The following is a 26,150-nucleotide window of genomic DNA, read 5'->3' as shown; positions in this document are numbered from 1 at the left end:
ACTTCTTTTAATGTGGATTTTTTTATTATGTCTCCATGAATTACTTAGAATACCTTTGTTGTACAGTGCCACTTCCATACGCCTATGAAGTCACTTTCATAGCAAAATATATATTTTGAATGGATAAAATATTTCCCCTCCACCTTGTACTAAGCATGGTCTAGTACAGCATGGCATAGGTTTCTGAATGTCACACGCTCTCCTTGAATTTATCTTTGACCAGACTATTAATAATTATGAAGGAATTGTGAATAAAGAATGGTATTTATCATTCTGCTAAAATGTTATCTTGACCCACAGTGCCACAGATAGTGTTGTTTCTGTCTCATTTTGGTCATTCTGTATCCACCTGTCTCAAGGTCAGTGGGATGATACAATAATGAGAAAGTAGAACAAACACTATCTAATGGAAGAAGAATTTCACAAAAACCTGTGATGGCATCTCTACAAAGACAGCAAAGGAATGCAGCTTTTTAGCTGAGCACTACCTGACAGATTCAATAATCAGGGGAAAGACTTAATTGATGACATTTCATTAGCATAATGAGTTGAAGCTGGGAAAAGAGAGTCTCTTATTAATTAATCAAACAAAGCACGAACTGTTTCAGTCCCTTACTCTCTGCCATTTTCCATTAATCATAAGACTGTGTATTAAACCTCATTTGAATTCACTAGGTGTTGAGTATTTCTTTGGGGAAAGTATTGGCAGAGTGGCATGCTCAAGTGAGCACACTTACGTAGGTATGAAGCACATTAGAAATTCATGTTTGTGAACTTAAGCTCTCATCTCTGCAGGAAGGGCTGACAATATTTCTTAAAAGAACACCAGACCTCAGTAGCCCTAAGTATACAGATGAAAGCTACCCCCTCTCCATCCATCCGTTACTTGGCTACAAGTGTTTAATCAATCAGGGTGAATTTTCAGTTCAACGGGGAATGCAGGGACTATGCTGGCTGCTGCCAGAATAACTTTTTTACAGCACAGTCTGCCATGCATTGGACAATTTTCCTTATTATTCCCAGCAGTATTTTCTTTGTATTGTGCTTTGCATTTGTATAAATAAAAAAAGAAAAGTAAAACCAGAGGTATGAGTTCAAAAGGGCTAAATTTCTGCTTGCTGTTGTTGTATCTATTTTGTGGAGAACATTTGCAGTCTGTGATGGTGACTGCCTCAATAAATTTTTAGTAGCTAGGAAAATGGGGATAAATCAGGAATCTTCTGTGGTCTAAGCAGAAAGATATTTTTCCTTTCCATCTTTAGTGTACTTTTCCATTGGAAGAGAAAAATATATCTGAAGACCAGAGAGAGGCAGATTTTTTGTCTCTTTATAGTAGTGCTTATATTGGAGAAGATGCATTTCAAAAGGCTGCATATTCAATTTCTACAACTTTTATTATTATATTTATTTTTCAACTCTGTAAATGACAGAAGTTTTTCTCTTATGCAGCTTTCTCTTATGCAGAGAAAACTCTTATGTAATCATAGGCTTGAGAATTATGTTCCTTTTCTGTGAATCTTGAGTTCTTTTTAAAACTGGCTTAGTGTCAGTAAAACAGAGAATGATTTTATGCAGGGACCCCTTTGTAGTCTAGTCTCTCACAAAGGTTTCCTTGGATACTTACTGGTACGGAGGTAATTGAAGTGATGTCAGATACAAGAGTACCTGCTAGCTAACTCAGATATTTCAAAAGGAAAATGGCCATCATCCTTTTGAAAAAATATGTTAGCTGTGTTTTGAATGGAGTTCTCCTCTCAACACACATTGATTTCAAGCTCAGCTACAGGGTCAGGCCTTTAAGGACTGTAAGTAGATTCGTACTAGATTTTGGTAATTATTCAGTCCTTCCAAGGTGACTGCAGAACAGAGAAAATTTAGGCACATAAATGTTTTAGTTATGGAAAAACTTGTTGCAGAGAGTGTTAAGAGCTTGACAAAGACATGCTTCTAGATTTAGTTACCTTTACTCAAATATGATTTAGTGTCTAAATATCATTGAAAACCTTGACACAAATATTTCCCTACTAGCTAGGTGACAAATTTCATTTTCATTTTGAACATAGATTCAATAGATTAAGTAATTTCTGGTAAGTCTTAAATTTAATGGATGAAGGCCGCAGAAGAAAGGAATTTATTGGTGATGAGAATGCAGGCACTTACCACTCCACTTGAATATTATTTCAGCAGATAACAAACTCTGAAGACAAATTTATAAGAATTGTTTTTTCATAAGCTAGTATTAATTAATTTAATACTGACAGGATTAGTACAGTAGATAGGTATATTCTGCAGTTAGCTAGGTTTGTTTTCAGCAGTAAGGCTGATGCACTTCAGGTTCATAATGTTGATGACTACAGCATAGAACTATATAAATATTGCAGTGCTGCACACTTTTGTGCTTTTCATTTTAGTATCTACAATTTCATGATTATCTCTAGTGCCAGAAACAATACATTTTTATTAAGGTCTTCATAGTCATTGCAGAACTGTATTTTTAACTTAGTTTCAAAACTTTTCTATAAACTTTGGAATCTACTGAACTATAATTACAGATCACATGTCTGCTTCTCTATATTCACAGGCATAACATTCTCACAATTCACATGGAAATAAATGATATCCACACAGCTATTATGCAACATCTTTTTCAGCTGTACCATCAATGGATGTGAAGAAAGAATGTAGAATTGATCAACAGACATAACAGTTTCAGCTAGAGGAAAACAAAAAGTGAATCAAGCAAAAACGAATACATTATTCAAACTTTGTGTATATCTAACATGGTCCTTAATCTAGTCAAGGTTCCTGAATGAGGCATATGTATGATTTAAAACATGATTTGCTTAATACAAATCCAAAAGATAGGTAATAAAAAAGTGCAGATTTTTTTTCCTAATGATATAGTGTAAGAGAGAAAGTACTCCATTTTTCTTTATTTACTTGCTAAGCATTTTATGTTCCGTAATAGCATAACTGAGAAAAAAAGCTGTGTTTTAAAAGTTGGTTGTTAGGGTTTTTTGCAAGAAAAAACTACATATGAATTTTTCTGAATATTTCTATTGCAAGCTAATTAAGAAATCTATCAAATTCTGGTAATTCAATATCCAGCTTATTCTAGTATTAAAATATTAAATATTCATACTTTGTAAATAGGGATTGGTACTATCAGTGAACAATATAAAAGCAATACTGACAGGAATTTGAATATTTTAAGACTTAAAATTACTTCCTGAAAATTTATTTTTTAAAGGTAATTCTAACCACTATGGAATTTGTGGAGGACTACAATGAGACAAAAATCATATGATCAAAGAAAAAAGCCTAGTTTATTTCATCTGAGCAGCACATTCTGCTGAGGCTGTAGGAAGGTTTTTGTGGCCATTTCGTAACAGGGGGTTGCAGATATCCTCCATCTGGATGAGTTGCACTAATGGCCATATTCCAACCCCAGCCTCAACATAGCTTGTAAAAATGGTGCGGATTCACATTCAAAAGCAGATTAGTGAGATCTTATTGAAGAGAAAATCTATGAGGGAATAAAACATTGAGTGAAATTAGACACACAATAGTGGCAGATGTTTATATAGTCATTCCAGTTAAAGTTTTTGGTTGTACCCAGTTAGGTGAGTGTGAGAACTTAGAGAATGCAGTCAAATGTCTCAAAACACTGTCAAAGAGGGAAGTTCCCGTAAGAAAAGCCATCACAACGGACTTATGGTAAGTGCAGACAAGACCAGCAGTAAGATGCTAATTCCTGGCCCGGTAAAGCAGATCTGGGTAACGCACCTGGACAAGAATTCACATGGTAGCAAACTCCAAAAGAGCACACATGCTGGCACAAGTTGTGGGAATGGCATCTACACCCCATGCATATCCAGGACTTGGACTGTATAGAGGTGGTACCTGCAGGAGAACAACTCCAGGACTCCCACCACTGAAGACCAGGGTGAAGAAGGACCAGTGGGATGCCACAGGAATTCACATGGTGGTGATATCTTTTGTTCAATCTCTCTCTTTCTCTCTTTTGATGCCTTGATGTGGCTACCTAAAAACAGAGGCTAGACAAGAATAAGAGAATAAAAGTAGGTAATTTGTTTGAAGGGCCTTCAAAGGTACACCCTGGGCAGTCAAAAGGCTATACCCAAGATGGATGCTGGGTAATGGGTTCTTCACACTTTTATAAGTTTTGTCCATTTGCATATCAGGGTTAATTCTCCAATTATAACTTCAGTTAATGATGTAATTACCCCGAGTTTGACCCTCCTCTTCAGTGGCTTTTAGTTTACACATTTTGGGGCCTGGGACAACAAGGTGTCTTTGCAAAGCAAACCTAGAGAGTATTTCTTATGTCCAACCAGCATGAGTGAACAGTAGTTAACAAGCCACACGAAACTTCAGAGTTACATGCTAGGCAGTACAGGATTTGAAAAATATAAAAGTTAAAACCTAAGGCATCACTTTCACTCTCTTTCTCTCCCCCCTGCCCCGTCTCTATCTCTTTACTTTACATTTACTGTTAAATAAAATCCATGCTATTGACTTCAGTTATGGTCTTGTTTGCACCTTAATTTGGGCAGAGGCATCTCTTATAATTGGATCATATCAGTGGGTTATATTTTCCTGCTGGTAGTTGATTGATATGCAGCCACCAAAGTGTACAGAAAACAGACACCAACCTAGAAAAGGTCTTTCCCCATATTTTATTCTGGCGATGTCTCCCAGTTCTTAAGTAAAACATCATCTAATTTGTTGACTTTGTAGAAGAAGATCAGCACAATTCTCAGAAAACTTTTTGGAAAGACCTGGTTTCACTGGTGTAGTGTGAATATGGACATAGAAGTAACTCATTTGAAAAAAAAAAGCTAGAATGAAATTTCTACTGAGACTTGTACTTCAAAAAGATTTAAGGTTTTTTCATTCATCTGCTTGCAGAGAGTCAGGCTTCTCATGAAGCTTTCCTAGCTATGGATAGTGAACGTCTGCTCGAGCACTGAGCTTTTAGGCTAAACTCCTTTTGCAGCTTTAGCCCACTGTGGGCTGTTACATTTTAATTGTCCCTGTGAAGTACTGTACTACTCACTTGTTTGTAAGGCATATAGTAAAATAAATTCATAGTTCCAGATGCAGCCTTACATTTTGCTATTTGTCATAGGAACTTATTTGGAATTGTTCTCCTAGTCTTTCTCAATGGGCTTTTATGAAAATTCCATCTGTACAGTTAGATTTCACATTAAATATAAATGCACATATTTAAGAAAAAAAAATTTGAAACAATGCTTTGCCAAGAGGTCTAATTAGAGAAAGAAGAAAATATTGAATACATATTAACCCCAAATTTGTACATCCTATAGTATGTTCTAACACATACAATGCAGATCACTAAAATCAGTGCAAGACATCAGAAATTAACATTTTGATATCAGAAAGTACAGGTTTGGGCTATTTACTTCACGGAATTCTGAGAAATGAGACATAGTCAAGAGCTGCTGGATTTGGTATTACAGGTAGCATCTCTTGTCACATGGAGTGTGAATATCTGGGCGGTAGCACCATATGAATGTAGTTGAATTTCTTTATTTTTGTATTATATTATATCTCAGGAACATGATTAATCTTAATAGGTAGTAATAAAAGATTGCATGTGGGTGGACATGTTCTTCCTGGAGCATCCCTCTACTGGGATAAATAATCACTTCAATAATTTCATGCAGTATAGAAACAGTAAATTGAGCATATTAAGAATGACAAAGTAAACCTCAAACATTGCAGGCACATATTTTCAAGCTGCAGTATTTCAACTTCTCAAAATAAAAAACAGTTTCATAATTGAATTTGTAAGATTTTTTCCTATTCACAGAAAATCAACTTCATGTAAAAAGCAATTTTAAATATGTCTGCATTTAATTTGTTTTCTGCTTGTACAATATTATGTTATTTATTGCTGTTACAAGTCAATGCTCATTATATATTTTCTGCAGAATATATATGTGATAAAATCTTGAGAATATTATTTATTTAAAGCAACAATAATTCTCAACAACTGTTTTGGAAGTCAAATTAAGTAAAAAGAATTATCTTGCTTCTTAAAACAAAAACCTTACCATAGCAAAAAAATCTAATACTTCAAATGCAAACACATTGAATTAAACAATATTACTGATGAATATGAGAATATTCTGTTTACAAAAACATGTATTTATATGCAGGTTGTCCTTATACCTAAACCAAAGTTAGTAGCAAGTTTTGTGTTCGTGGGAATCCTCATTTATAAATATAGGCAAATAATTGTATATTTTCTCACAAGAAATTGCTTATGAATTGGTTGCAAGATGACATCTATTTGCACTTGACAAAAAATACTAGGATGTATTTAATACAATGTGTAAACTCTTTTATTCCTGGTTAGCTTCTAACACTGATTATAATGTGATACAGAATGTATACAGGGTATTTCCATGAAAAAGAAAAAAGATAATTTTATCCAAAGAATAAAGATGTGTATGACTTGTGCATTACATGTAGTGGGCTTAATAAAAATGACATAAAAATGACAAAGATATTTGAAATATAAATTAATAAAAGTAATTATTATTTTTTATTTACACAGAGTGAAATGCTCTACATAACCCCCATTTGGAATCTGACCAGATTCTATGCAAAGTCTTTTTTGTGACTTGTCAACATTTCTGTGTGACTTCAACATATAAGTTTGCAGCAGCTGTTGCCTGTTATCACTGTGCTTAGTAAGACAGACAACTGAAAATTTGCCTCATAAATATTTCTAATATAAATTTATCAGTGCTTGGTTTTATTTTTGAATGGTATTATGATAACCACTTACCAGAATTAAATTAGCTTGATTTTACCCAGGTTGTAACCTCCTAGAATTTTTTGGCATCTGGTTAATTCTTTTTACCTGGTTATTTACCTAAGTTCCTGCAACTATAAAACCCAAAATTGCTTACAGTTCTTAATATTTCCTAAATAATTCAGCACAATTTTCTCCACAGCTGAGCAACATATAAAAAAAGAACCATTGTCTGAATCCATTTTCTATGTCTAATTAGGTGAGAAGTTTTTTATCTCAATTATGCTGTTAGTAGCTAGATGTTTGGAAACAGAAAAGATGATGCCTCAAAGAGTGGTATGAGAAAAACACTTCACATAAGGACATTAAATTGACTAAACTTGCAAAAAGACTGAGAAGGTTTTTTTTTAGATCTCACATATGCTGTGAAAGAAAAATGGAATAGAGCCAGAATCCTGACTATACAAAACATTAATCAAAGCATCCTGACTCTATATTCTAATCTGATTTCTAACTCCATAAGAAAGTTCAACAGAACTTTATGCCTGAAATCATGGCAATGTATCAGCAAACAAATGAGGTAGAAAAAAAATTAGCCTTCGATGTTTGGAACCCAATACAGAGAAAATTATGCTAGCCAGAGTGAGAATCAGACAGAAGTCATATATTCCCTGTTCACCAACACATCTATACCCTTCAAATAACAACAGCTGAAATGAGCATATTATGAAAGGAAAGGAATTAAATCCTTTCCATCTCTAAAATATGACAGTCCCTACTGTCCCAAACATCCCTAGTTTGACACTACCTCATGGTTGGCTTAGTAGATATATACTGGTTTAGGGACTTTATAAATGTGAGAGTTATTAATTCTGTTCTGCTAATGTGTGCATGTACACACATTATTCACAATGCCAAATGCAGATGTTCCATCAGTGACCACTACTGACAGTAGCTGGTGTCTCTTCAGATGTTTTACCCTCTCTCCAGTGCAATTATCAGTTGAGTGAGGTATCTCAAACTTAGAAAAATAAATTTCTCTTAGAAGGAAAGTTTATTCCTAAAGATCAACAAGAATATGTAATTGGCAATGAATCTCTTGAAAAACATTTTTCCTAATAATATCCTGTAGGTTGGAGGGCAAATCTTTAAAAGATGAATGTCTTACTAATCATTATCTGCCCTTTTCTTAGAGTCTAGCTGTACTCAGGAATTTTTTAACCATTTCAGATATGTTTATGCTGTCTCAGTTCCTAGATTACACATGTGACCAAAGCAGACTTTTTATATATCTTCTATAAAATACCTTTGGAATGTATTATTCAATACATAATTGCTAAATCCGTGCACTCAGAACTGAATAAAAATGATCACATTCACCATCTGTTACAGTCACTTCAGATGCCAGCTCCAACTGGCATATTGACTGATGGTCTGAGAATGTCCTCATGGTTTACAGAGAAACCTAGAAGTCAAGAAAATGATGCTATTCCCAGGTATCCCTAGTGTATCTCAATTTTTTATGGGGATAGAACAATAATTTTTGCAGTCCTCGTAGGTACATTTTAAGGTGATGCTTAGTTTTTTAATTAGTTTTTAAAAACTGTTTTGAGATCTCAGGATGAAATATTTTTCAAGCTCAACACTTTTAAAATAAATGCAAAGTGTTTGTTTTCTTCTTTGAATTCAGTGTATTTGCTCTATAATGAACCTGAAATATTTCTCATTCTCTCACTGTATCTGTGATCTTTTTTTCTATGATTTTTTTGGGTTGATATGCAGCTTTCTTCTATTTATTCTCCATTACTCAAGTCCTGTTAGTGGGTATTTAGACTCATCTTTCCATGTTCTTATTTCCCTTATTTTCAAATTCGTTTCCTAAACCAAGGAGTCAAATATATTTGCACTAAAATTTAGATTCTGTGTTACTTGTATTTAGAGTATTGTGTCCAGTATGGATAAAATAATAGTTTTATTTTTTTAGGAGCCAGGACTCCTGCATTTCAGCCAGGATGGATAGGTAACTAGGTGTGGGGGAAGCTGCACCTAACTGCCCACAGTCCATAAAGACCTGTTCTTAATTACATCAAAAATGTGAACTGGAACCATGCAAAGATACAAAATGTCTACAGTGCCATCAGTCTCTTAGAGGTACATCTAATCTAGCTTTAAACTAGTTGGATTAAGTCATAATCTATCTGAAGCAGCACAAGGCTCTAACCCTTTGCTTTCTATTAAGCCAGGAGACCAGACATCCTAGAGGCCTCACAGCTGGAGGCCAGAAAGCCCTAAGCTATCCTGAGAAACCAAGGTCCTCTCTAGATCTCATTCTGTAAACTAAGATAGGCCCATCCAGGGCAGAATTCCTCGGGATGGGGGGATCACGCTAATCATTCAAGCCTCTCACTGGGGAATCTTTGACAGATATGCTCATTTGCAAGGTCTATAAATTGTATACACGATTTGTCTTGTGTGTGCATTTAGGCACATTCCACCTTGGCAAAGTGGTGCACCGTAAGGATCCTTATCAAATACTGATCCTTTTTCCCTTAACCATGTCTCGCTCCTTATTTTAAGACTAGGAAAAGGCATCAGTTGCTTGTTATATCATCTGCGTAGTTATCACTATGCAGAGCTCTCTGATAGCTGTTGTCCATCAGTGCCGTACTGAAGGTGTGTCTTGCCCTTCCTTTCTTCCTAGTGAAACTTGGTCTGTAATTTGTTTCAATAGCTCCTTAGCAGTCTAATTGACACAAGGAAATTGTTGTTGCTTTTCCTCAGAATCTTCTCAAGAAGCAGATAATGTTATTTCATCCTTATTGCATAAGAGGCTTTATATCGCCTGCAGGGCGTGAAAAGTTTGAGGCCATCGTATCAGACCAGAATAACACAGGGCGACTTCTCTGCCTTTCTAACATTAATATGAAACATACACAATAAATATAATTATTTGCCATAAAATTAATATGATTGGAAGTTGTCTAGCTGATTCAACCAGTTAGTCTTAAGGAGGTAGTTGTAAAGTAAAATTTGACAGAGCATCTGGCTGGCTTTTCTCCATTTCTTTTTCCATATTTTATGCCAACTATATTATGTCCCTTTTATTCTTTGATTTTCATTGAAATATGATCATTTTTTTTCCTTCTATGCAAATATGAAACATTTCCGTGTCTACCTACTCCCTTTTCCTACCTTTTCCTTAGCCTGATTTGTACTCTAAATTTTGTTTCTTCTATATCTCATCATATCTGGCAGTAATCAAATTCCAGTACTCTTCCTGTGTGAAACTCAAAACATTCCTAGAAGGGCTGAAACAGTATTGATGTTATTATTAACTTCTCTCTATAAAATTTTAACATGTTTGGTTTTATATGTTTTCATATGCATGGTTGATTTACTTGTAAAAAATACTGTGAGGCCTTACTTTAGAGTGACCACTGACATCCTTCTACATCTAAGCATGATGTAAATTGGTAGTCATTCCAACAGCAGAAAGCTGTAAATCTGCATAGTTTAGTCATCAATCAGTTATTAATCCAGTACTCATTATGTTCTGGGGTTTTTTCACTGACTATTGGTAAAGAAAAACTGTTGCTTGGGCACTGCAAATAACAGTATGGCATTATAGATTTCCAACATTATAAATCAACTGCCACAGCAAAAAAAAAAGATTCTTAGATTATGCAAATCCACGATAGTTCCCTTGACAACAGTGGTGAACGTGAATTTGCACTACATATATGTTTTAACTACAGTATTCATTGATGCAGCAGTGACTCTGCATATAATTCTTTCACATCATTAATTTGCTTTAAATGGTAATTTTTAGCTGATCCTAAATGTAGTATTGATTCAAATACTATTATTCCTGCACTTACATGTTATTTGACCTTACTGTTAATGCTATCCTGGAAAGCAGTCTGGAAGAAACTGGTAACCATTTTAGAAAGAAAACAAAAAAATTCAATTAGAATCTCATTTTGACAGCAGCTTTCTTGCTATTGTGAGATCTTCAATATTATAATTTATGGATTTGGTTTGATTTGCTTCACTTTAACCTAATTTCTTCCTATGCAAGTGAAGATCTATGTGAAATTTTGAATCACTCCAACCAGAGGGTTATATTTATTATTCGGACTTCACAGTCTTGGATGTCATATTATCTTAATGTGAGAAATTTAGATGAACTAAGTGTTTTCTTAATTTGCAAGCCTAACTCTTCTTTCACATACCAATCAGATTAACATAACTTGTTTGACCTTCTTATAGAGAACATTTCTTTATGCTATTTCTGTGTATTTCTTTGTGTCTGTCCATATGGTTAACAAATCTGGTTGAGTTCATATTTTGTTCACAACCATACTGTATTTTAACACTTACTATGCATATATGTTTGTACAAGGGGAACAATCTGCCTGAAAAAGATATGTTAAAGGTATTGATAGCAGTTGGTTTGGAATTCATGCTGGGAAAAGTATTGTTACACAAGATGTTGGAACAGAAACAGTGCCAGATAACAACCTGTCATTATGTACAGAGAATTCCAGCCATCCCTATTTAGAAAACAATGGTTTTACAACCTCCTAAAAGGAGACAGCCTAAATAAGAAACAATCAAAAGACATCAGTCTTTCTGATTAGGGGACAATTATTAAACACATAAAACAATGGAAGAGATGATCAGTTTTAGGAGTTTGTGTACCATGGTACCTCTCTGCTTGATGAATAAGAGTTTATGGCTTGATCTGGTGTTGTAATCTAGATGGAGAATTCATTTCATATTTATGGAACAAGAATACAAGTAATATTATTCATACTAGCTTCTATCATTGTAGGATATAGAATAGATTAAGTTCGTACTTTTCACACTAGATATAGAGACGGTTTGGATTCTGTCCTAAAAGATTTGAACAAACCTACAGTCAATGATAATACTGCCTGCATTCTTGGAAATCTATGAAATACTCAGGAGATTTTTATAATAACTCCATAAGAAGCATCTCAGAAAGTGGCTTTTCCCTATTAGACATGTTTCAGGACAGAGTGCATTATTCTTTCCTGATAATCAGATATTTAATCATGAGCATTTCAGGGTTCACTTAGATTCAGGAACTGTATTTGAGCCATATACATAGAAAATGTCACCTATAAAATGGGATTTTTCAAAGGCAAACACGAATGTTCTTTCTGCTGTTACTTATCTCTCACTGTAATCTCGTGTCCCTACAGGAGGCACCACTCGACCATTCTATATAATGACTGTTGTTGGCAAATGAAAGCAATGGAACAAATGCCAGCCCTTCCAAAGCCAAATCCTGTCAATGCCTGCTCCCTGGCTGGCAGAGAGCACCCTACTCAAATGCTAAGAGGTTTGTTGGCTTCACTGTCTGCTATAATTCACCTTGTTATGGAAGAAAACAGCTGTCCCACGATCATGTCCTGGAAATATGCCATAACAACTCACTGAGTTAAAATCCCAACTTGACTGCTAGTACTGGGATTCAGCGTCATGAGTGATGGTGGATGAATTGTAGAGTAATCTTAAGGGAATAAAGTGCAATTGATTAATCTTTAATGCTATGTCTGGAAAATGGCCTGCAATTGAAAATACTTATTGCATGCACAATTAGTGCAGCTCTGACATTTTATGTGTTCAGAAAGCAGAGAAGTCAAATGGAACTTTTCATTATATACACAATGTTACACACACTGGTAGGATTTGCTGTCCAGTTGTCAGGTAGAGGTACTGACTGATCTACCCATGAAACCCTGAGGGACACCAATATATAGCTGAAAAGTAAAATAAGCCACCTTTATCCCCAGAAGACATCTTTCTACTTTCTTATCTAATATGGACATCAATTCAATATCACAACGTTGTGTTAAAATGCTTTGCTAAAGAATTTCACTCTAGTATTACATAACCAAATTGATTAATGTTCTGAATAGAGAGATATTAATTACAAAAATATACTGTAAGCTAGATTTGGGCCTCCAGTGGCTTTAATCCTCTATTTATTTCAGTTAATAATAGCCCTTAATTTTAGGAAAAAAAGAAAAAGAAATGCCATAAAGAACAACTCAGGAGCAATAAGTTCCCAGTCTGAAGGTCACCTATGAACTTTTTAATACCCTGCAAAATATTCTCAAACTAGTTTCAGAGCACAAACTTTCACTGGAATACCTGATTTAGTTTTCATAGTAAAATAAAAATATGACCAAGAAAAAAAAAAGAAAACAGAAGAATTTATAAAAGAAAGAAGAATGAGAAAATTATATAATGCCAGATAAATGACTGTCAATTTATACAGTTAATTTTAGGAGAATCTAGGTATACCTGCAGTCATATATGCAGACTGATGGTGTATCAAATTTTTTGCTTTGACAAATTCATTGAATATAAGAATTCTGAATACAGAAAAGGAATGCATTTTTATGGATATCTATTCTGTCTCTTGAATATCTTCCTCAACTGTAGTAGTAAATATAAGTTCTGTTTGGGGTGTGTCATTTTGAAATACAAATAAAGGTCTGGATGGAAAATTTCTTTCACTGTGTCTGTTGTGATATTTCCCTTTGTTGTATTCAGTGACACGTAGAATAAGCTCCAACTTAAAATCAGAACTCTTCAGGGCAGGAGCACTGTTAGAGCGCTGTAATAAACTCATCGCTCATATTTTTATCACCACATAAGAAATATTAATAATAGCAATAACATTTCCTAAATATAGATATTTACAACCTGATAAACCTCTCACTCAAGAAAACATTTAGAGAGATGTACATGTGATACTACTTTTATACATTCTTACCACCACTGATTCAAATGAGCAGCTGGGGACACCCCAAACCAGAAAAAAAAAAAAAAAAAAAAAAGCCAACCTGGCATAAACTCAAATTAGCCTAGAGTTAAGAACGTTTGAGAGTCCAGGCCACAATGTTTATTTGTATTTGTCTCTATTGTGCAAGAAGAGCTAAGTACCCTTAATAGAAAATAATTTTATTGTTTAGATGTCCTAAATGTCACCACAGTTTCCTTACTAGATCTAAATAAACTTTTTTTCTCTTTCCTCAGCATCATTCTCTAAAACTTCTTTGTATGAAAAAGTGACTTGTATTTTCTCAATAGAGAAAGGCAAAAATGTGAAGTGACAAAGAAGCAAGAAATATTAGTTTGCTTCTGATAATTTCAGCAAAACTCACTGAAACAACTTTCATAGCACAATACCACTTTGTGTGATTAAGAATAATGGAATCTGGACTTTAGCACAAATATTTCTTGCTCTCTGATTAGTTTTCCCAGTTTTACTCAAAAATTAAATTTGTATAGTACTATTATAGGATCATATGAAACCAGCAAGTTAGACCTAGAATAGTATTCTGGTTCTAGAAAGAATATTCAGACCACCAGACCCATTCAGTCCTTTCAGTCACGAAAAGCTCCCTTGTCAGCTGGTTACAGGCTAGCAGCCTCATCTGGGAACCCAGTGCAAATGCTTCCACTGATATGACACTTAAGAAGTCTACTATTGTTCATAGTTATGTAGGACACACTGCATGTGGCGAAGACCATCTCTTTATGTACAGTCAAAAGTATTTGGAAGGTGTTGGATGCCCAATACATCAATATGCACCCGACAAGAATCCAAGGCTTTCCTTTGAACTTTCCAGCAGTGCTCAAGTTGAGCACTTGTTCTGGCAATTTACTATAGCACATTTCCCAGTATCCTTTTGAGCACTTGTGAAAATACTAAAATCTTGGTAATCACTACTATTTTTAATTTTGATAGTGAAATTGCTAGCATAGACATTCATTGCTAATAAGCAAAGCCAGCAGTGACATTTTGCAATGAAAACAGATGTAAAGAATTTAAAAATTAATAATTTGGATATTTTAATACTATTTTTATACTAAATTTTCAAGAGTACTTTGCAAAGGTATTAGTTAGAAGCTGACAATGCACAGATTATACAGGCAAACAAAACACCTTTAATCTCAGTTGCAATTCAAATATTGGTCAGAGACCAGATGCTATAGATGAGAAAAGAATCTTTCACAGAATATTGAACTCCATCCCCAGTGATGCTTAGGAGCCATTAAATACCAGCAAGGACTTGTACTCATGGATATTATAATCTGCTATATTGAGCAAAGGAAGCATTATCAATTGCTGTAGAATTCGCTTCACTGAGAGGCTGATATATTCTACTTGCATTTTGTGTTACAGGCCAAAAAATTTAGCACAGCTTCGTTATAAACAAACAGTTTAGCAAACTTTTCTGCAGTTCCTGTTAATGTTCAGTACTCTTCCTCATAAAACTACAAGAAAACAAAATAAAACTACAAACTAAAACCTTTAAAAAAACTTTTAAAACTTAATATCATAAAATAGATACTTAGAATAATTTCAATCATAGCTTAATCATTTTCTTATTATGAATTATTACAGAAGAATATGGCATCATATTTACAGTGTCATTTTTAATTATTTATTTATTTTAAGAGTGAAATAATGCATTTTGGTTCTAGTAAAAAGAATCATTCATATTTGTCCATGAAGGTGGTGATAAACAGGTTTTTATGAACATTTTAATCTTTTATTTAATGTGTTTAATTGGTGAACTTCCAAAGACTGGACATTCCCAAGCAAAGGATGAGTAGATGGAGTTAATATGACCTTCAATCACCAAATGAAGATCTGCAAATGTAAACCCCAATCATCCCCTCATTCTCCTACTAAATAGGAGTCTTCACTGATAATTTGTAAAGCAAGCAAAGATGGTTCATGTCATAGAAGGGTCACCACACTGAAAATCACACATGATTTACATTAAAATTTCAGGTTGGCAGTGTTGAAAATTATCAACGCAAGATCAATTGACTAGAAGTTTGGGCTTCTTGCCCTGCACATTCCTTAACTTGAAGAGAAAATTACAGTAATTTAAAAGCTTTAGATACAAAAGTCTAAATTGAACTATAGGCTAACCTAAACCTTCTACATTTGCTTCCAAGTAATATCACTTTACATAGCATTAATGAAGAACTACTTCAAAACAGATATTAAGTAGGATCTGCTAATAAATGAAGACTTGACTGAATTCAGTGTGAGCACAAAAGCTTTTTTCACTTGTGAGAGCTCAAATATCCCTCATAAATCTTGTAGTTCTTTCACTGCCATTGTAATCAAACCATTCTTAGGGTTGGGAGAGAAAGAGACATGGATTCTGAAAGATAGAATGGGTAATCTGCATTAAGACCTGCAATCTACACTACTAGCTAGTTCTGAATACTTGTAGATTTTGGTGCTTCTCTGACATTTGCATGGCATAGGTTACTCCTATTTGGAAGTTGTACATGGCTACAACATTCAAAACTCTCTGAAGCAGCTGGTGCTGCCTGGAGACCAATTGCAGAATCTCCAATGAGAATATAAAATGAAGTCTGAGCTATCAGTGTGGTCAAGCCACTAGACAGTATTGTATTACAGGAGAGCATATCAACACACAAAGCACTTTCTTCACTGTGAATATGATTTTCAAACCTAAGTGAAAATGCATTCAGACTATTACAGAAAAATATACAAATTCTGTAGACTTTTGCTGTATGCAAGTGCCCTCTATTTCTTTCAAATTTTTCATCCCTTCCCTTTTCTTACTGTGAGAAAGAAGACATGCACAGCTTTTTTATTCAAATAACTGCATTCAATGAAATTTTAAACACAGGATCTTAAAATATAATTCATACAACTACGGACAGATCTCATGGGTCTATTTTGGTAAACTTCCAATACATTAATAGATACACCTAGTTTTCATCTCTTGTTGTCTTTAATTTATCTTACAGTTTGGTTTTCCTATAAAAATGCAGTCTGTCTGACAGGGTGAGATTGTTTTAGTTTTGCTTTAAAATCAGTGACCACTAGTGTTATGTTAGAAAGGTGGGTCATATTTCTAAGAATGACATAACCTTGGCTTTTGTGGCATGTTCAGGGATATCTTTTACATGTGGTGAACCTATGGAAATGTATATTAAACCTCCTTTCTCCTTCTGCACTTTTTCTTCACATACCTGGATGTAGTCTATGTTTACCTGAAAGGAATTCTCTGACAAATTTAAATGTATGTTACTCAGAAAACAATGGGTGAACATATGTTTTTTTCTCCTCCAGACTCCAGATCCTTAGATTAGAACTTTGGTTAAAATGTTACGCTTTTATTTGGGAGACTGATGCAAAATAAAGCCATATTTTTGTCTTATTTTTTTGTCCTGATATGACTTTCTCCTTGAAACCATTAACACTATGCTGTTTATTTATCTAGACTCCTCAGGTTATTTATTGGTAGTAAGTATGATATATTTCTCAGAAGATCTTTATTTGGTATAAATCTGCAGCTGTATTAGTTTCATTGGTGTTCTGTCAGTGTACCCCAGCAGAAGTTATAACACACAATATTTAATTATAAGAGCATGCTCAAGAAGTAATAAGCACCTCATCAAAAGCCCTCAAGGTCTTTCAGAAACATTAACTGAACAAGATTTATTTCACCAGTGTGTGGTAGACAACCATTGTCAGATTCCCTGGGGTTTTCTTTATCAAAAATTTGAAGTTGTTGTGTTTATAAACTGTTTCAAAGGAAGGGAACTATATTTTAGAGAAAGTAGATAATAAAATGTTGAGTCTAAATAGCATTTTTAAAGTAATTACTGAAGCTAACAGGAAAGTTCACTCTACTTTAACTTGTCCCAACCAGCACAAACTTCTACCTGACCATCTATCAAACTGCAAAGGCAACATAAAAATATTTTGATGAAGAAAGTTCAGCTAAATATAAAAGAAATTACAACCAATTCCTTTTTAGATCCTTGATCAGATTCATTGCATTGACCCAGACATATATGGGGGCTGTAAAGATACAAACCACTGATTGAATGAGTAGTTATGTGATATTTGTGTGTGTGTGTGAAAGGCTTGCATGGTTTTTATTCACATATTTTTAAAGAACGATGTTGAAGATCTCTACTTAAATTTAAATTGGATAACTAAGAGAAGTCTCTGATCTTTATGGCCCTTTCATGAACCAGGAGAGATGAAAAAGTCTTGTATCATGTCTAAAAATATGCCACCTACTTAGAAGTACTTCCACTGTTACCACAAGTCATCTTGATAGTATGTTAAGATTGCAAGGTTGCAAGGCCAGTTTTTTATCACCAAATGTGTTTCTTTATCTACCTTTTCAGGTTGCCTTGAAGATCAATTTTGTATCTATCTCACTATCTGTGTCTTCATATCAAGCTATAAGTTCCCTGTATTCAGTATTTCTTCCTAAATAATTCCATTATGTTATCTCTACGTGTACACACGTATATATATATTTAATTTTCCCACTCTAGTACTTTATTGTGCCTAATTCACAAACCACACATAAAATAACCCAGTTCTTTCTAAGAAAATATTGTTAATTTACTAACCAACCTCCTCTTTGGCCAGTTGTCCCATTTAATACAGTATTTTCAAATGTACAGTCTTATTTCATATCTGTCTTGTTTTCAAATAAAGAATAAAGATGGCACTTTTAATTTCTCTGTCTTGCCTATCTTGCTTTTATGGCATACTGATTGTTTGTATCATACCCTCTAGTTTCCTCTATCACTATTTTTCTCAAATATATCTCTGCTCCTGTTCACTCCTGCTCTCCTGGGGAAAGAAAAAAAAAAGAAAAACAAAAAAAGGTACTGTTTTACAATGTGGAACAGAAAAGGCTGTAAAACAGCCTGTCTGGTTTTCTCCCTTAATGGCATAATATGACTCTGCCCACTGAGATGCTTATCCCTTCTCCCTCATCAGACCACGGCTTTCTAATAGCTTAACTTTGTAGATTCCACTCTGGACATATGACTATCATTCTTGGTAAAGGAAATCCAAAATTCGGGGCAACACAGTATTACATTTGGTCAGTGAAACAGAGCGAATATATTTTTAGGCATGGCTTGTTTATAACCTAATTTTCTCTCATTACTTTACAAAGGTGACCTTGTTTTAAAGCTTTTACCATCTGACATTATAAAAGTGAAATTCTTTTCAAATCTCCTCTGTTAATGTGTTCCTGCTCTGCAACAAATGCAAGATAACATTAATATTCTTCCCACAAAATACCTGCTAATTTGCTTGCAGTGAAGATAGAAAGCATTTCATTACATATCACAAACTTCACTTATGTGGAATGAGTCACCAGGCTTTCTGAAAAGCCAAATGAGTACCTAATCTCTAATGCTGCCTTCAGCTATAACATCAACCCTCCCTGGTTCCACTCATCTTTTATCAGCTATTCAGTTTCTAAAATTTTCCATTCTGTTACAAAATTGTGTTGTTCACCTGTCAAAACAGCTTTATGGATTTTCAATATTAAAGCACCAGAAAAAAAAAAAGACCACAGAAATACACTATTTTATTATTAGAGAAAATTGAATCAGTGTAACATAAAATGATTAACTCTTGTTTTACACAGATTTTGATATAATTAACTTTATAAGAGTCATACTGCTGATAATAAACTCTGGGATACTAATCATATGTATTATTTTCTGAATTGTTCTCTTCTGCAGAAAACATACTGTAAGATATATATGATACATACAAATAAATATATGGTAAATGATATACACAAAATATAAGTGACCTATAAGCTCTGATTTTTCTTATAACTTAATAGGAGCTCCCATCTATAAGTTGTCCAATTGAAAACAGGTGCATGAGACCATGCAAATGGAAAGCCTAAAATGTATGAGAAATTAGTTTGGAACCAGTCAAATCGATCATTAACAATATTTTGGCAAATATGTTACTAAATTACTAAAGCAATTTATGACTTAAAATTAATTGTATATTTTGATTCAAGCTCCCTGAATAACTTCAGCTGAAAAATAGCCACTTGAAAGTGAGGAGAACAAATTCCACTCAGAAATCAAGAATAATTCCATCATTCATGCAACAAGCTCAAGGCCAGGGTGGATCATCCAAGGTGGGCAAAACTCAGATTCTGTTTTTCTGTTTCCTAAAAAGACTTTAACTCCTGTTGCCAAATTTTGAAGTGTTTGACCTATTGGCTAATAGTCTGTAAAAGAAGAGAAAGAAAAAGGAAAGGAATTGGAACTCACATGAACAGAACTACAATTCTCCTGTACAGAAGGATATAAAATCACAGAATCAAAAAAATGGTTGAGATTGGAAGGGACTGCTGAAAATTATCTAGTCATGCTTTTTTGAATTACTAACTAGGTTAAGTTTTTTTCATGGATTGGCTGTGAATATCTTACAATGTATTAGAAAATGCACACAGGAGACCAAATTTGGTCTCCCCCATGCAGAAAGGGGTCTTCCAAATCTCATTCCCAGTCCACTGACCTACCCACAGAAAGAGCCATCATCTTCCAACTGATCCATAAGGGCTTTGTCTTCTAATTTTAGCTAGGTTAAAAAAAAATACAGCTACCTTCCATGAGAATTAAATATTGCTATTTGATAATACATAGATAGCATATTTATTTCAGTAAAGATAAACAACATAAACATATCAATAAAATGCTTGTTTCTGTTAGATGTAAACTACTGCAGCAATTTTTCAGCAGGTTTTCATATTAAAAAAATATAGAAGAGCCCTAGGGTATGCTGGTCTAGATGAGTTAAAAAAAAAGAATCAGCTTGTTACTGCAGAATCGAGAGAAAATATATTGAGAAATTGAGAGAAATAATGATCGTGTATAACCACAAATAAACCATTGAGGGGAAAAAACACAGAGAAATAACAGCTTGCAAATTTGGGAACCCTTTTTGTTTTCTCCCATAATGTCATACATACATACAACATGTATCATAGTTAATTTTATCATTGGCAATGAGCACTCAACAAGTTATTTAGGATGTAGAGTCATATGACTCTCCTGTAGCTTCTTGTAAGCTTCTTGTAAGGAGGGACAGACACATATCTGCTAAAAAACAAGGTGTTAGAATGGGCAAGTTGCCTTCTTTTAGTTAAGTCTTCTCTAGCAAAGGGTACTGCTAGTGTAAACTTGGATTTTAGACCACCAATTTAGGTAGCCTAGCTGCCTTCATACCATGCACAAGGTGAGGAGATAAGTGTTAGAAAGGAGCAGGCTGAGGCCCTCTGTGCTCAGTTTATGAGGAGACCATGGGACACCACTGACCTCTTAGTTACAGCTCAAGTACAGACAGCCTTGGGGTGTTTATTTATGCCAGATCCAGGGCACAGGTCGATCAAGATAATGAGAGTATATCTGGCATCCCTGCCAATCGCGTTGTCCAAGACAAAGACACCTGCCTAGGGCAACAAACAAGCAGCAGTAAGACATCCATGCTGCTTATTTTGCTAAAGTTGGAGTTTGTTGACAACAGAGTTGGGATTTTGCAGAGGCCACCAGCCACAGTGTATTCTCCGCTCCAGAGCACCTCTTCTGCTGTATTCCAGCTACACTTTTGTTCTCTTCCTCTTGGGACAGGACCCCAGACATTTACTGTTTTTAAGGGTCCTTGTCCTATTCAGTTGCTTAATGTGCATAGAAACAAGCATTTTTCTCCAAGTACAGTTCTGCTGGCGTTTCAGAGAGGGCCATCATCCTTACATAGTATTTTCCCCGGCTACATAGCTACATGTAATGAAATACAAAGAATTACTTCTTGATTACTGACTTATGGCTTTACTAGAGAGTGGGGAAATACCATGGAACCAGAGTGGCAAATCATGTCTTTCCTACTCAACTATTTTTAGGTGAGGTTCTCATCTTTTGAGGAGAATATGACTGTATTACCAAAGTCTACAGAGTAATTTTGCAATATTTTTTGAATGTTCTAACATCATGTTTTGCTTACTGACTGGGAGTGCTTGCTGATGAACTTGCAGCAATTCCATGAAGTCAAGACAAACTCCCCAATGTGTATATGTAGTAGCAGAGGGATGAGGAATGCACGCTACGTGTGCTTCACAGACTACTGACATGTTAAATGAGCACTTGTTAAAAGTGGCAGAAGAGTGAAAGGGTGTATTGGCAAAGTTTAACTTTCTTAGCTTTTAAAGGAAATGCAGACACTTCCTCTTATTTCTGGTTGGTAATAGCCTGTAAGAGCACCTTGAGTGAGAAAATGCCTTTCTAAGAGCATTAGCATTTAAAGAGTCTTTATTGATGATTTGAAGAAGGGCAAGTGGTATATTACCCTCTAAAATTCTTGCTACTTGTTGCTATTTTTAAACTAATGTATTGATAATCAAGAAGAAAAAGTGTGTTTTGATTTAAAGACTATAGTCTTCCTTTTGTGTCAGTCAACTGCATTAAGATCATTTTGTTTTCAATTATAGTCTTTCATTGAGCACCATTATCACTCATCAGCCCCTGAACAAATATCAAACTGTCCATCTTTCCAGGCAAGTACTATAATTACTCACTCAATAACTGCAATACTGATTCTGGAAAACCTGAGTCTTACTGGCTGGCATACCAAGTTGCTTACTAACTCAGAATTACAACTGGGGAGAGATTTTGCTAGTGTAGTTCTAAGCAAGAGGTCACTCAAATTAATTTTAAAGCTTTCTCTCCTTATTTGATGCCTAGAATTGTGTTTACTCAGATTTAAAATCACATGTGAACTGAAAGCCTACAGCTTTGTAAAGCTTTGCTGGAGGCCTGCAAAGCTTGACAGAAGCAAAAGCATATCAGATGTTGCGCAGTCTTTTCAGAACACATCTGCAATATATTACCAAGACATCATATTGTGAAACATCAAATCCATGAAGAGGCAGCCCAGAGCAGAGCATCACACAGTCATGCCCAGTACATAAGCAATGCTTTCAGCTTCTCATTTACAAACCTCTTTTCTCACTCTTGCTTCATGGAACTTTATCCTCTTTGCAATGCTTCCAATGGCAAGCTAACAGTACAAACCACATCTCTAAAATGGAAAACAATTTATTCAGCACTTGAATGTGGTAGGACATGGAATCCATTTTTGAAAAGTCTCACTGAGACACTCATATGCTTTTGCTACATATTCTCACATAAATTAAAATATTACACCAAAGGATGTCTGTGAATTTGACTTTGTTGATTTACTGCAACTGGGGGACTGTAATGCATGCCAGACAGACTTGGAGGCTGCAATGTCTTCAGCAAATTCATGACAAAGGGTGTTTAATACCCATCCCATGCTATTTAGAAGCTGCCTTTACTGGATGAATTCCTTTCTGATTTTTGTTTCTCTGAATGGGCCTTTGAGCTGTTGGTTGCTAACAGTAACACAATAAAATATTTGTATGCAGAAACAACGTGTGGGACAAGAGCCATGCAGTGGGACCTACCTGAAATGGTTTCTCTTTAAAACCTGTGGGCTGCTATCATGTAATTTCTGTATATGAGGAGATAGAATTTCCATTCTGTTTTGTAGAAAAGCTTCAGCAGTCATTGAACTGGTTATCACTGATTTAAATGTCAGGTTGATTCTGTTTCAGAGTCTTCACTGTTTCTCTTTTTTCCTTGTGCCTAGCTCCCTACACACTGCTCCCCCTCACAAAGTGGCATTTGCAATCAATATGCATTAAGAACAGCTGACTTCCAGAACCTTTTGTCTATCCTTGCTGCCATTATTTTTTAAGGCAATGACATCATATTTAGTATGACTACAGAAGCTCTGAGAATGCAGGGTGTAAATGGACTGGCAAATGCATATTGGAGTTAACAAGTCAGTAATCTCAGTTCATTACTTTTATATGGCAAATTCTGTAACACTGTGCCAGTACAAAACTGATTCACCACTGACAAAGTCAATCTTAAGGCCCTCACTTCCTGTGGAGGATTTTGCATTTGGGAACCATCACAAAAGCCCCATAACTATGAAAACTACTACAAGTTGTAGTGTCCCTGGGACATGTTGAGAGATGAACACCATTTTGGCCACAGCTCTATATATAAGTATCCATGCCTGAGACCTCTTCTGAGTGGTTATAGCTTATTTAAATGTAGTAGTGATAGTCTTATTTTACTTGGTTTTTTTCTTCTCAATGTGCATTACATAATAGTTACCAACAAGGAACTAGAATTCTACTTGTGCTCTCCCCTGATTTACTTTGTTTGGTTCCTACTGATGACTTTCAAAGGTTTCTAGGGACCTGTATAACAGTGTGCTCTGCAGATTTTGCTGCTTCTCTAAGTTATAAACAAGCGCATACAGTCATGTCCCCAGCGCTTTCAATTGCATCTTGGAAATTACCCAATATTTCTAATGTTGCTGTTTTCATGTCACACTCATGTTAGAAATTTAGAAGTTAGAAAGACGCTAATATCTGTGGTTATTAAAAAGTTGCATCCATAAAAATCAGATTCAAATTCAGCTATTTAGAGCACTGAAATAGTAGAACATTTTAAGTAATAGTATCAATACAAAAAATAATTTATAATAGCTGAATACAGAGGACAAAAACCAAATTTTCTGTTAATTTCAGAAAGTTCCTATATGGAAAGGTTGTCTTCATAGGATAGCTACCACCAAGGAATCTTATATCACTGAAGGAAACTTATGCAAGCAGACTGACACTAGAAATTACTTTGCATTTAGATAATCAGGCATAGGACAAACAGAGCAGGAGCAGACCAAGTTATGCATCAGCTCTTTATATACTTTGTGGCCAGCAAGTTCCACACTGGAGAAGAGACGGGGTAACAATTACCCCATGACTGGACTACAGATTTGGACCACCCTGGGCCCAGGCTTTTTCACTAGATTATTTGCTGTATCATGGCAATATGAAACTTCTACATTTCAGAAGACTCCAGCTCACCATTTTGACAGGCTCTCTTCTAGGACAGTCAGACCTTACTCTGCTATCAGTAGGAACTCAATAGTCACTCACAGCCAAGAACCAGGATAAAAGGTTATTCCCCGCTTCCTCTTATCATTAATCACCACCTCCCAGCTGAGCCTGAGCTGCTCTGATCTTCCTTTACTATCCTGGAAAGTAGCAGCTATTAGCTCCATCTCCCACCTGAGCCAAATATCTCTCCATGTGGCCACCTGGAGAAAGGAGAGGAAGACTAATATCAGGTTTTGTCTTTACTGTTAGCTGAGAAGATGCAATTAAGGGTACTTATCCCAAAGGAGAGTGGTGGTTCACCACTCTTCAGTGCTTAGCTTGCAGTACCTAACAGCCTAGAGCTTTTCTCCCCCATAAAACCAAAGTGAAGAGCCAAGTTTGGTGGGGTTTTGGGATCTGGGTTTTCTTTTTGATTTTAAACCAGGGATAGGTGCTGTTTCTGCTTTCTAGTGAGAGAAACAGCATGATTTCTGTTCTCTGCTGTGCTTCACCAGTGGCGTAACAGTAGTAAGCTGCTCAGAAGTAAAGTGGCCTCTTATGTATGTATTAGTGACCATGTATGTATTAATTCCTTCCACATTCTGACAAAATAGCCAAAAAGAAACTATCTCAGTTCAGGACTTAATCTGAGTCTTAGTTATCCCTAGTCCTGCAAAAGGCAAGTCTAATTCTTGCTTTTGTACTGATGACATGCATACCTAAGTATACTCTATTTTGGATGAAGTAGCAGTACACTTGCTTGGCCCAGTCCCGAGGCTCTATTGTATAATATGGATTGTAGGCAGAGAAATAAACTCAGCATTATTCATTATCAATTCCATTAAAACATTTTCTAATTCTTCACTTAATTATTTTCACATCCGGATTTCTTTTCTGTACATTCAGTGCATAGTAAGGCAGTGTGTGATGGATGGTATGCAAATCCTTAGAAGGTTAACATACCAACACTTCTGCAGCAAATTACTGAACATGCATATCAGCAGCAAATCAGTAAGATGTTTTCTCCCACTGAATTTCTTCTGGACCTCTGAGGGCAGTCTAGTTTCTAGCAGCAGCTAAGCTTTTCTTCACAGCAGAAGGAACACAAGATTGTCATTGATGAAAAGTAATGGTCATGACTTTTGCAGGAGCCAGTGTGGTCTGACTGTGAAGAGCCAGAACTCAATAAATCCTGAAACATATTGGCATCCACCAGTTAGGTGCAAATCTGCAAGCTCTAGCTCACGGGTTCCACTGCATGCAAAACTCATCAAGATGAAGATGTCCTCATTTCTCACAAGTGAAATATCTCTAGAATTCAGGAGAAGCTTCAAAACTAGCAAGAGCTGGAATACCTTTCCTACCACAGATGATGGCTCCTAATTCCCACCGTATTCTAGTTCAGCAGGAGCTGGGAGGAAAGCAAAATGCTTCCAATCAGCCTGAGAATGAATGACTCTCATCTGCTGAGCTCTTGCTGAGTTGAGAAC

General features: G+C 35.3%; 1 long non-coding RNA gene across 1 annotated transcript; it reads right to left on the bottom strand.

Annotated features, from left to right (window-relative positions):
• Positions 1 to 2,284: 2,284 nt before the first annotated feature.
• Positions 2,285 to 24,770, bottom strand: LOC138110811 (uncharacterized). Its single transcript, XR_011151079.1, has 3 exons — positions 24,649 to 24,770; positions 3,904 to 4,058; positions 2,285 to 3,526 (listed from the first exon to the last, which is right to left on the bottom strand). It is a non-coding gene; the product is annotated as an uncharacterized lncRNA (long non-coding RNA).
• Positions 24,771 to 26,150: the final 1,380 nt, after the last annotated feature.

The sequence above is a fragment of the Aphelocoma coerulescens genome, chromosome 5 (genome assembly GCF_041296385.1).
Source record: "Aphelocoma coerulescens isolate FSJ_1873_10779 chromosome 5, UR_Acoe_1.0, whole genome shotgun sequence".
NCBI lineage: Eukaryota > Metazoa > Chordata > Aves > Passeriformes > Corvidae > Aphelocoma > Aphelocoma coerulescens.
The sequence above is the reverse complement of the archived record's forward strand: the minus strand, read 5'-3'. Positions and strand labels throughout refer to the sequence as shown.